The sequence below is a fragment of the Procambarus clarkii genome, chromosome 73, assembly GCF_040958095.1.
Source record: "Procambarus clarkii isolate CNS0578487 chromosome 73, FALCON_Pclarkii_2.0, whole genome shotgun sequence".
Lineage (NCBI taxonomy): Eukaryota > Metazoa > Arthropoda > Malacostraca > Decapoda > Cambaridae > Procambarus > Procambarus clarkii.
In genome coordinates this window covers 25,452,711-25,463,434 of record NC_091222.1, presented here as the reverse complement: position 1 = coordinate 25,463,434, position 10,724 = coordinate 25,452,711, and positions in this window count along the sequence as shown.

Genomic DNA, 10,724 nt, shown 5'->3' with positions numbered 1-10,724 from the left:
ATCCCATATAAGTGTCATACATATGCCCATATAAGAACAATACATATGCCCATTGAGGTACCATACAAAAGCTCTTATAAGTAACATACATATGCCCAAAAAGGTACCATACTTATGCCCTTATAAGAACAATACATATGTTCTTATAAGTATCATACATATACCCTTATAACTACCATACATATGCCCTTATAAGTACCATAAATGCCCATATAAGTACCATTCATATGCCAATATAGGTACCATACAAATGCCTTTATAAGTAGCATACATATGCCCATATACGCACCATGCATAGTAGTCTCTAAATACATGAGGAATATTGATATAATGTTATTTTGATTATCCATTTTTTATTTAGCTCATTTTGATTATTATTGCATTTTTTAAAACTCATTTTCCTTAGTAATTTGTTGAGAAAACACGATGATAGGTTTGATATTTGAGGTGGCTGTATCTCAGTAAATATGGCTGTATAGGCGTTAATATTTAAAATTAGCAAAGAAAGCCTTTACAGAAAGAAAGGTAAATTGCTGTGGTAAACACAATGGTACCATTTTCAAAACGATTCTATGGCTGGTTTTGATTTTGAGTTTTGTGAAAAATGACGATTTCGCCAGGACTCGGATTCTTTGCAGGCGGCGGGCTGTATGTACCCCATCTTTGTCTTCGTCCGCTGGTCAAGTTTTTATTACTTGATTTAATCATTGTCTATCTTCTATATCTATAAAATACGGATGACTGTCTGTGTAAGGTAAAAGGTACGTAAGTACCATAGAGGTACGTAAGTACATAAGTACCAAACACATACCCATAAAGGTACCATACTCAATCCCATATAAGTGTCATACATATGCCCATATAAGAACAATACATATGCCCATTGAGGTACCATACAAAAGCTCTTATAAGTAACATACATATGCCCAAAAAGGTACCATACTTATGCCCTTATAAGAACAATACATATGTTCTTATAAGTATCATACATATACCCTTATAACTACCATACATATGCCCTTATAAGTACCATAAATGCCCATATAAGTACCATTCATATGCCAATATAGGTACCATACAAATGCCTTTATAAGTAGCATACATATGCCCATATACGCACCATGCATAGTAGTCTCTAAATACATGAGGAATATTGATATAATGTTATTTTGATTATCCATTTTTTATTTAGCTCATTTTGATTATTATTGCATTTTTTAAAACTCATTTTCCTTAGTAATTTGTTGAGAAAACACGATGATAGGTTTGATATTTGAGGTGGCTGTATCTCAGTAAATATGGCTGTATAGGCGTTAATATTTAAAATTAGCAAAGAAAGCCTTTACAGAAAGAAAGGTAAATTGCTGTGGTAAACACAATGGTACCATTTTCAAAACGATTCTATGGCTGGTTTTGATTTTGAGTTTTGTGAAAAATGACGATTTCGCCAGGACTCGGATTCTTTGCAGGCGGCGGGCTGTATGTACCCCATCTTTGTCTTCGTCCGCTGGTCAAGTTTTTATTACTTGATTTAATCATTGTCTATCTTCTATATCTATAAAATACGGATGACTGTCTGTGTAAGGTAAAAGGTACGTAAGTACCATAGAGGTACGTAAGTACATAAGTACCAAACACATACCCATAAAGGTACCATACTCAATCCCATATAAGTGTCATACATATGCCCATATAAGAACAATACATATGCCCATTGAGGTACCATACAAAAGCTCTTATAAGTAACATACATATGCCCAAAAAGGTACCATACTTATGCCCTTATAAGAACAATACATATGTTCTTATAAGTATCATACATATACCCTTATAACTACCATACATATGCCCTTATAAGTACCATAAATGCCCATATAAGTACCATTCATATGCCAATATAGGTACCATACAAATGCCTTTATAAGTAGCATACATATGCCCATATACGCACCATGCATAGTAGTCTCTAAATACATGAGGAATATTGATATAATGTTATTTTGATTATCCATTTTTTATTTAGCTCATTTTGATTATTATTGCATTTTTTAAAACTCATTTTCCTTAGTAATTTGTTGAGAAAACACGATGATAGGTTTGATATTTGAGGTGGCTGTATCTCAGTAAATATGGCTGTATAGGCGTTAATATTTAAAATTAGCAAAGAAAGCCTTTACAGAAAGAAAGGTAAATTGCTGTGGTAAACACAATGGTACCATTTTCAAAACGATTCTATGGCTGGTTTTGATTTTGAGTTTTGTGAAAAATGACGATTTCGCCAGGACTCGGATTCTTTGCAGGCGGCGGGCTGTATGTACCCCATCTTTGTCTTCGTCCGCTGGTCAAGTTTTTATTACTTGATTTAATCATTGTCTATCTTCTATATCTATAAAATACGGATGACTGTCTGTGTAAGGTAAAAGGTACGTAAGTACCATAGAGGTACGTAAGTACATAAGTACCAAACACATACCCATAAAGGTACCATACTCAATCCCATATAAGTGTCATACATATGCCCATATAAGAACAATACATATGCCCATTGAGGTACCATACAAAAGCTCTTATAAGCAACTAATTACGAAGATAATTACGACGTCTGTCTGACGTCGCATTCGACGTCGTTCTGACGTCGATTTACCGTCGTTTTCACGCTACTAATTATCAGATAAATGTTTACATTTGTAATAGTCATGCATTCGACGTCGTTCTGACGTTGTATTCGACGTCTGTCTGACGTCGCATTCGACGTCGATTTACCGTCGTTTTCACGCCACTAATTATCAGTTAAATGTTTACATTTGTAATTGTCATGCATTCGACGTTGTTTTGACGTTGCATTTGACATAATTCTATTGTCGCAATTGACGTCGCATTCGACGTCGATTTACCGTCGTTTTCATGCCACTAATTATCATGTAAATGTTAACATTTGTAATATTCATGAATTCGACGTCGTTCTGACGTTGTATTCGACGTCTGTCTGACGTCGTTCTGACGTCGATTTACCGTCGTTTTCACGCCACTAATTATCAAGAAATGTGTCCATTTGTAATTGTCATGCATTCGACGTCGTTCTGACGTTGCATTTGACGTCATTCTATTGTCGCAATTGACGTCGATTTACCGTCGTTTTCATGCCACTAATTATCATGTAAATGTTAACATTTGTAATATTCATGAATTCGACGTCGTTCTGACGTTGTATTCGACGTCTGTCTGACGTCGATTTACCGTCGTTTTCACGCCACTAATTATCAAGAAATGTGTCCATTTGTAATTGTCATGCATTCGACGTCGTTCTGACGTTGCATTTGACGTCATTCTATTGTCGCAATTGACGTCGATTTACCGTCGTTTTCATGCCACTAATTATCATGTAAATGTTAACATTTGTAATATTCATGAATTCGACGTCGTTCTGACGTTGTATTCGACGTCTGTCTGACGTCGCATTCGACGTCGTTTTCACGCTACTAATTATCAGATAAATATTTACATTTGTAATAGTCATGCATTCGACGTCTGTCTGACGTCGCATTCGACGTCGTCCTGACGTCGATTTACCGTCGTCTTCACGCCACTAGTTATCAGGTAAAAAATTCCATTTGTAATTAACATGCATTCGACGTCGTTCTGACGTCACAATTGAAGTCATTCTGACGTCGCATTCGACGTCGTTTTACCGTCGTTTTCACGCCACTAATTATCAGGTAAAAGTTTCCATTTGTAATATTCATGCATTCGACGTCTGTCTGACGTCGTTTTACCGTCGTTTTCACGCCACTAATTATCAGGTAAAAGTTTCCATTTGTAATTGTAATGCATTCTGACGTCGCAATCGACGTCGTTCTGACGTCGCATTCGACGTCGATTTACCGTCGTTTTCACGCCACTAATTATCAGGTAAAAGTTTCCATTTGAAATTGTAATGCATTCGACGTCATTCTGACGTCGCATTTGACGTCGTTCTACCGTAGTTTTCACGCCTCTAATTATCATGTAAATGTTTATATTTGTAATTGTCATGTATTCGACGTCGTTCTGACGTTGCATTCGACGTCGATTTACCGTCGTTTTCACGCCACTAATTATCATGTAAATGTTTACGTTTGTAATCGTCATGCATTCGACGTCGGTCTGACGTTGCATTCGACGTCGTTGTGACGTTGCAATCAACGTCGTTTTCATGCCACTAATTATCATGTAAATGTTTCCATTTGTAATTGTCATGCATTCGACGTCGTTCTGACGTTGCATTCGAAGTCGTTCTGACGTCGCAATAGACGTCGTTTTACCGTCGTTTTCACGCCACTAATTATCAGATAAAAGTTTCCATTTGTAATTGGCATGCATTCGACGTCGGTCTGACGTCGCAATAGACGTCGATTTACCGTCGTTTTCACGCCACTAATTATCAAGAAATGTTTCCCTTTGTAATTGTCATGCATTGGACGTCGTTCTGACGTTGCACTCGACGTCATTCTCACGTCGGAATCGACGTCATTTTAACGCCGCTAATTATCATGTAAATGCTTACATTTGTAATTGTCATGCATTCGACATCGTTCCGACGTCCCTTTCGACGTCAGAACTACTATCCTCTTTATTACACCTAACCTTCCATATATTTTGCCTGGCTTTTTCTTCCTCTAAGATCTTCTTCTCCTCATCTCTCTCTTGGCTATTTATTGCCTTGCCTCCTTCCCTCATCTTTTTTTTTTGCTCCACTTTTGTGCCAGGTAAGTTACGGGGTCACCATAGCCCGTGCTACTTGGAACTTTTTGTTCCTAGCAGCTGAATGTTAAACAACAACATTTTTTATTAATACATTAGGTACATCTGCATTTGTGCAGCTACCCTAGGCTATATGAAGGGGAGTACAGTGTGTCAAAAAGCTAGCTACGTGATGCCTAAAAATCCCCATCACACAGGATGGTTAGTCATACAGAGGCTTGTGATCAGTAGTCTGCATTGGCAGACTCTGGGTGCATTATGAGGATATCATCAACACAAGAGTGAATAAGGTAGCAGTGGTAATAAAAATCCCCATCACACAGGATGGTTAGTCATACAGAGGCATGTGATCAGTAGTCTGCATTGGCAGACTCTGGGTGCATTATGAGGATATCATCAACACAAGAGTGAATAAGGTAGCAGTGGTAATAAAAGTCCCCATCTCGCAGGATGGTTAGTCATACAGGGCCATATGCTTAGTAGCCTGCACTGGCAAATTTTGGGTACACTGTGAGGATATCTTCAAAAAACATGAGAATGAATAAAGTAATTGCAAAGCTCCAGGTACCTTATGCCAACTGGTCTGAAAGGTTTAATAACTGGGCATTCGGTGATGTAGTGTGAGAGATCGTGCCGTAGTTCCTGCTCACAGAGTTTGCAACTGGAGTGCTCAGGATTGGGAGACCCGTCACCTGCAGCCACCTGTCACAGGTAACGGTAACCTCATCCTTGCAACCACTGTGTCGCGCAGTCTGGTCAACGTTTCGTGCTGCAATAGATATAGGTTTCAGATCTGAACAAATCATAGCTTTTTATACTAGTACTTTCAGGTCGTTGGGCGTCAGTAATTTCTTTCCTATCAGACCTGAGTGTTTGGACCAATATAGTTTTGACAGCAGAGATGGGGATACCTAGATCTAATTCAACTTCATCCTTGTTACACGCTAATTTGGCTGCAATGTCTGTCTCATTATGATGGGTTATATTTATGTGTGATAGTATCCATACAAAGGAGATTGGAGACCCAGATCATTTATAATTGGTAGTATGAGGTTCTTTCTGTCGATCTTCCAGGAAAAGTTTTCGATTGCTTGAAGAGCAGACTTTGAATCACAGAATATTATTCGTCCTCCAATGTTTTTTAATGTACTGGTAGCTATTTGTAATGCTGCTAGTTCTGCTTGTGTGGAGGTCAGCCAGTTGTTTAACCTGACACTGACAGTCTTTGTGCAAATATTATTTCAATAAAACCTACATGCCGCTGCAGTCCGTCCAGTAGAGGATTGGACTGAGCCGTCGGTGTAACAACATTCCCTCATCTTTCAGCCCATAATCGAGGACTGCCAATCACCCTAAATTGGATACCAAGTCACATTGTCATAGATGGTAATGAAAAGGCAGACTCACTAGCAAAAACTGCCACTGCTCTACCTGTTGTACAGGTTCAAATACCTCCAAGTTTCTCACAGATTAAGGAGCAAATCAAGAAGAAAATACTCCCAACTATCAAAAGTCGCCACAGAGCCAAAGTAGCGGAAGGAAGATCCACTGCGATATGGTACGAACAAGCCACTGGTTACTCCTCTTTCAAGCCTGGCAAAAAGATATCCAGAGACATTGCAGTAGCCATACACAGACTCAGACTTGGGTACAAGTGCTGCTGGGAGGTAATGAACCCAATAGTTAAAGAGTGTCACATCTGTGGAACAGAAGCAGAGGCGCCACTATTGCGCTACTTACTGGAATGTGAAGCTACTGAAACCCTGCCCATCAAACTCGACATTAATCCAACGACAGTAACTGCATTACATGCACATTCTACAGCCACTACAATGATTAGAAAAGCTGTTGAAGAATGGGACTCACTAGTGAACAGTCTGCACCTACATCCGCCACCAAGATAATGTTATTAAAACAGAAGCGAAAAGAAACGGGGAAAAAGGAGGAAACCCCACCTCCATTTAAAACTTTGAACCAAATATCAGAGTAACAAGGTTATCACGAATAACCCAACTCAATTACGGGCTCGCCATAGCCCGTGCTACATGGACATTTCGTTCCGAGTAGCTAAACCTGAAAACAACAACATTCCCTCATCACAAGTTACAGCCCCGCTCCTGTGCCAGGTAAGTCCGCTACGGGATCACCATAGCCCGTGCTACTTGCCCCGCTCCTGTGCCAGGTAAGTCCGCTACGGGATCACCATAGCCCGTGCTACTTGCCCCGCTCCTGTGCCAGGTAAGTCCACTACGGGATCACCATAGCCCGTGCTACTTGCCCCGCTCCTGTGCCTGGTAAGTCCGCTACGGGATCACCATAGCCCGTGCTACTTGCCCCGCTCCTGTGCCAGGTAAGTCCACTACGGGATCACCATAGCCCGTGCTACTTGCCCCGCTCCTGTGCCAGGTAAGTCCGCTACGGGATCACCATAGCCCGTGCTACTTGCCCCGCTCCTGTGCCAGGTAAGTCCGCTACGGGATCACCATAGCCCGTGCTACTTGCCCCGCTCCTGTGCCAGGTAAGTCCACTACGGGATCACCATAGTCCGTGCTACTTGCCCCGCTCCTGTGCCAGGTAAGTCCACTACGGGCTCACCATAGCCCGTGCTACTTGCCCCGCTCCTGTGCCAGGTAAGTCCACTACGGGCTCACCATAGCCCGTGCTACTTGCCCCGCTCCTGTGCCAGGTAAGTCCACTACGGGCTCACCATAGCCCGTGCTACTTGCCCCGCTCCTGTGCCAGGTAAGTCCACTACGGGCTCACCATAGCCCGTGCTACTTGCCCCGCTCCTGTGCCAAGTAAGTCCACTACGGGCTCACCATAGCCCGTGCTACTTGCACTGCTCTTGTGCCAGGTAAGTCCACTACGGGATCACCATAGCCCGTGCTACTTGCACTGCTCCTGTGCCAGGTAAGTCCACTACGGGATCACCATAGCCCGTGCTACTTGCCCCGCTCCTGTGCCAGGTAAGTCCACTACGGGCTCACCATAGCCCGTGCTACTTGCCCCGCTCCTGTGCCAGGTAAGTCCACTACGGGCTCACCATAGCCCGTGCTACTTGCCCCGCTCCTGTGCCAGGTAAGTCCACTACGGGATCACCATAGCCCGTGCTACTTGCCCCGCTCCTGTGCCAGGTAAGTCCACTACGGGCTCACCATAGCCCGTGCTACTTGCCCCGCTCCTGTGCCAAGTAAGTCCACTACGGGCTCACCATAGCCCGTGCTACTTGCCCCGCTCCTGTGCCAGGTAAGTCCACTACGGGCTCACCATAGCCCGTGCTACTTGCCCCGCTCCTGTGCCAAGTAAGTCCACTACGGGCTCACCATAGCCCGTGCTACTTGCCCCGCTCCTGTGCCAGGTAAGTCCACTACGGGATCACCATAGCCCGTGCTACTTGCCCCGCTCCTGTGCCAGGTAAGTCCACTACGGGCTCACCATAGCCCGTGCTACTTGCCCCGCTCCTGTGCCAGGTAAGTCCACTACGGGCTCACCATAGCCCGTGCTACTTGCCCCGCTCCTGTGCCAGGTAAGTCCACTACGGGATCACCATAGCCCGTGCTACTTGCCCCGCTCCTGTGCCAGGTAAGTCCACTACGGGCTCACCATAGCCCGTGCTACTTGCCCCGCTCCTGTGCCAGGTAAGTCCACTACGGGCTCACCATAGCCCGTGCTACTTGCCCCGCTCCTGTGCCAGGTAAGTCCACTACGGGCTCACCATAGCCCGTGCTACTTGCCCCGCTCCTGTGCCAAGTAAGTCCACTACGGGCTCACCATAGCCCGTGCTACTTGCCCCGCTCCTGTGCCAGGTAAGTCCACTACGGGCTCACCATAGACCGTGCTACTTGCCCCGCTCCTGTGCCAGGTAAGTCCACTACGGGCTCACCATAGCCCGTGCTACTTGCCCCGCTCCTGTGCCAGGTAAGTCCACTACGGGCTCACCATAGCCCGTGCTACTTGCCCCGCTCCTGTGCCAGGTAAGTCCACTACGGGCTCACCATAGCCCGTGCTACTTGCCCCGCTCCTGTGCCAGGTAAGTCTACTACGGGCTCACCATAGCCCGTGCTTCTTGCCCCGCTCCTGTGCCAGGTAAGTCCACAACGGGCTCACCATAGCCCGTGCTACTTGGAACGTTTGGATAGATGATAGACTAAGAGGAGAAGCAATAGAACAAGAGGCTTCTGCTGGATACTGGATCTTGAGAGAAGACATTTCAGCAATTTGTGAAGAGGATATCTTCAACCCACACTTTAAGAACCAAAAACCATACAAGTAGCGAAAGAAGAGAGAGAGAGAGAGAGAGAGAGAGAGAGAGAGAGAGAGAGAGAGAGAGAGAGAGAGAGAGAGAGAGAGAGAGAGAGAGAGAGAGAGAGAGAGGCAGAGAGAGAGGCAGAGAGAGAGAGAGAGAGAGAGAGAGAGAGAGAGAGAGAGAGAGAGAGAGAGAGAGAGAGAGAGAGAGAGAGAGAGAGAGAGAGAGAGGGGCAGAGAGAGAGAGGCAGAGAGAGAGGGGCAGAGAGAGAGAGGCAGAGAGAGAGAGGCAGAGAGAGAGAGGCAGAGAGAGAGAGGCAGAGAGAGAGAGGCAGAGAGAGAGAGAGAGGCAGAGAGAGAGAGGCAGAGAGAGAGAGGCAGAGAGAGAGAGGCAGAGAGAGAGAGGCAGAGAGAGAGAGAGAGAGAGAGAGAGAGAGAGAGAGAGAGAGAGAGAGAGAGAGAGAGAGAGAGAGAGAGAGAGAGAGGCAGAGAGAGAGAGAGAGAGAGAGAGAGAGAGAGAGAGAGAGAGAGAGAGAGAGAGAGAGAGAGAGGCAGAGCGAGAGAGAGAGAGAGAGAGAGAGAGAGAGAGAGAGAGAGAGAGAGAGAGAGAGAGAGAGAGAGAGAGAGAGAGAGAGAGAGAGGCAGAGAGAGAGAGGCAGAGAGAGGCAGAGAGAGAGAGAGAGAGAGAGACAGAGAGAGAGAGAGAGAGAGAGAGAGAGAGAGAGAGAGAGAGAGAGAGAGAGAGAGAGAGAGAGAGAGAGAGAGAGAGAGAGAGAGAGAGAGGCAGAGAGAGAGAGGCAGAGAGAGAGAGAGAGAGAGAGGCAGAGAGAGAGAGGCAGAGAGAGAGAGAGAGAGAGAGGCAGAGAGAGAGAGAGAGAGAGAGAGAGAGAGAGAGAGAGAGAGAGAGAGAGAGAGAGAGAGAGAGAGAGAGAGAGAGAGAGGCAGAGAGAGACAGAGAGAGAGAGGCAGAGAGAGACAGAGAGAGAGATGTAGATTTAAGGAAGTCTTGCGATATCAAATACAAGTGATACATAACCAATTATGTATCAAGCATACAGTGTCACACCAACCTGACGGCTGAGTGGACAGCGCTCTGGATTCGTAGTCCTAAGGTTCCGAGTTCGATCCCCGGCGAAGGCGGAAACAAACGACCAGAGTTTCTTTCACCCTGATGCCCCCTGTTCAGCTAGCAATAAATAGATACCTGGGAGTTAGACAGCTGCTACGGGCTGCTTCCTTGGGATGTGTAACAAAAAGGAGGCCTGGTCGAGGACCGGGCCGCGGGGAAGCTAATCCCCGAAATCATCCCACGATAACAAGATAACCCGTACTATTGACCTAACCTAACCTAACCTAACCTAACCTAACCTAACCAACCTAACCTAACCTAACCTAACCTAACCTAACCAACAGAACTATTTACAAAATAATCAACACAGGATCAGATTACCAACAATACAGAAAGTTAAAGAGATATTTAACTATTAAATCCAAGTCTCAAACTTTTCACAAATGTACAGAAACAAAAATTTTTTATAATAATAATAATAATTAATACAAAAATAAAACCAGAAATACTAACAGCAGCAGTGTATATATATATATATATATATATATATATATATATATATATATATATATATATATATATATATATATATATATATATATAAAATTTAAAATAAGTAATAAATTATTCTCACACAAGACCTTGAAAACAAACCATCACTTAACCCATT